Below are 2,929 nucleotides of genomic sequence, written 5' to 3' on the forward strand. Positions count from 1 at the left end.
AATAACATAGAGCGTATTTGGTACCCCTCAGCTACAGATGAACCTGATATGCCTTTCCAAAATTTGCATTGCCTACTTATTGGTAGTTAATTGTATTTTTTTGGGATTATATTATATTACTTGAACAATTCCAAGTTATTGAAAATTTATGGTGTGTGTCCAGGAGGTAATAAAATCCAGGAGACATCTTCCATTGATGCCCTAAACTCTTATCCTGGCTTAATGGTAGGTAAGCTTATTTATCTTTATTTTTGCTCATAAATCTGATAACTATGGTTGCAGAAAGCAGTCAAACAATAACATTAACACTTAGGTAACAGGAATAATAACATTAACAAAAACAAAAACAGTGAAGGTAGAGTAACAATAGCAATAACAATAAACATAAATTATTACTGTATAATCATATGTAGCAGTCTCTGTATCCTGTAAGAACTCTGGTTTATTTATTTATTTTTCCTTATTTTTTTGCAGTCATCTGGCCCATGTTGTTTAACCATTCAACTGATGGATGTTGGGAATGCAAAGACTGATGTGGTTGCGGTTTCTGTGGATCATAATTTTTCAACTTATCTTCACAATGGTTTTCTTTATGTTGTGCCTGGAAAAAAGGATTCTAGTATTATGTTGCAGAGGTAATAACTAATAAATATTAATACTTCTTATGACATTGAGTAAATAAGTATCTATTTATGTTCATATTTAATTTGTTTCCTAATTACATGCAGAAATAAATGCCAATTCTCAGGTATTGATGAATCTTCTGCTATATCAGCTGTCATGGAAGGCGTACATGTGGTGAATGGTTTGGAGTATAAGATGTATTGCAGCTCATCAAAGGTAATTATTATCGTATGCGATTTATTTTGCATATGATTAAACTGCACAAGTGCACCACTCTATGGAGGAAGTGACGACCTCCTTTCTGATGCCCCTTCATTTGACCTACCAGTTACATCAGATGTGAGTTTCTTTACAATTCTTGCCTTTTTCTTTTTTCCTTTCTGCTAGATATTAAGTGAATGTATATATTGCTAAAACACTACATCAAATCCTTTGCTTCAGTTTGATGGATTTCAGAAGAATTCTATCCAAATGGTAAAACCAGCAAAGGGAACAACAACTTTGGCTTTTATTTTTAAGGAAGGTGTGATGGTTGCTGCAGATTCCCGAGCTAGCATGGGAGGCTATATATGTATGCATTTCTCCTTCTAAATTATAATATATCTTTACTTGATTAATAATTAATTATGAATCGAAAGCAACATGATTTGAAAGCATTAAATAGTCTTCAAAAACACTCTTTTAATTTTGTTTTGTTTTTTTTTGCAGCATCTCAATCTGTGAAAAAAAATCATTGAAATTAATCTGTATATGTTGGGCACAATGGCTGGAGGAGCTGCAGATTGTTAAAAATGGGAGTTCTATCGCCAAGATGTCCAGTACATTGTTAAAAATGGGAAAGCTCTTATAATAAACGAGGTATTAAAAACATCGTATTTTTATTTTAGGAGAAAAAACTAGTTATATTGCTGTAAATTAATGTTCATTTGAAGTTGACGGGGAGAGTGGAAGAAAAAAGACGATGGTCAGAGGGGATTCACCTGGCTGTGGAGGCAAAAGAAGGGTTACCAATCTAGGTATATATTGCGATTGCCTGCCACATCATCATTCTTTTTGACAACTCTTGTTTAAAGTTGTTACCTTGTATTCCTCTTGGGCTTTGCAGGCTGATTCAGTTGTAGTGGCACAAATCACATACCAATCAATGTTTAAGCTTTATCCAAAGCTTTCAGGGATGACAGGAACTGCAAAAACTGAAGTAAGTATTCACTTTCTATATGGGCTAAAAATATAACAAGTAACAATAACTACTTGTTTTCATCTATTTGTGTGTTATAGCATCCTACTTTCATTGCTTTCTACCATACTAGCATACTCTTTAAAAAAGATATCTTTCATAAGGCACTGTACTTTGAAAACTATACCACTTATGGTTATAGCTGTATACTTTCATTTTTTTTTTCTTTTTAGGATGTTGTACTTTAAAAATTCTATCAAATTATAGCCGTGAAAAGTGCTGTTCATTTTGAAAGACATTGCTATTATTGTTTAGATTTTTCAAATCCATTGTTGAAATATGAAAAGGATGAAAATAGGATTCTATTGTAAACAGATAAATGAAAGTACGTTGTTATTTACTTCATTTATCCTCGAATTACATATTGTTCTCGAGCTGAATCAACTACAGATATATGAAAGTAGGATTTTGGGTTAACCATGTATGTAACATGGCGACTTGATTATTGTTCTCAGTACTATGTCTTGATACGAAAAAAAAACTGAGAGTAGGATGCTGGTAATTAGAAATAGGTAGCTATTCTTTCATTTGGCCCTAACGTTAATGTGAATGGTATATGGTTTTGGGTAAATAACGCAGCTAAATACGTGGGCAAAAGTGAGAACAAGAGTTGGACATATGAGAAGGCAAAATCTATAATTTCAGAGTCAATTGAAATGAGCCAGTCAATGGGTTTAGATGAACTGCAAAGGCTTGTGGAAGAACAGGCAGAGATGTACCCTCTTGGTCCTTGCATTGCAATTGCCTATTTATCGGTTCTAAAGGACTGTGAGATTCATTGCTTTCATGAAGGATTGGAAGTCAAACGACTTGGTGGTCTCCATGTCATTGGGACATCTTTGCATGAGTCCCGAAGAATTGATAATCAGCTAACTTTGCATCAGTATTGTGTTTTAAGGTTTTACATAAATTTAGCATATACTTTCAGACTCACTTTTTTAATTTATTTCTTGCTTTACAAAGCTTCGTGGCAGAGCAGGAAGGCAAGGAGATCCTGGATCAACACGCTTCATGGTCAGGTAAGTTCTGTTAAATGATTTTTATAAAGTTTAAAGTCAATCCTTTCAT

This window comes from Lactuca serriola, chromosome 6 (assembly GCF_051521515.1).
Source record: "Lactuca serriola cultivar US96UC23 chromosome 6, Lser_US96UC23_V15, whole genome shotgun sequence".
NCBI classification, from domain to species: domain Eukaryota; kingdom Viridiplantae; phylum Streptophyta; class Magnoliopsida; order Asterales; family Asteraceae; genus Lactuca; species Lactuca serriola.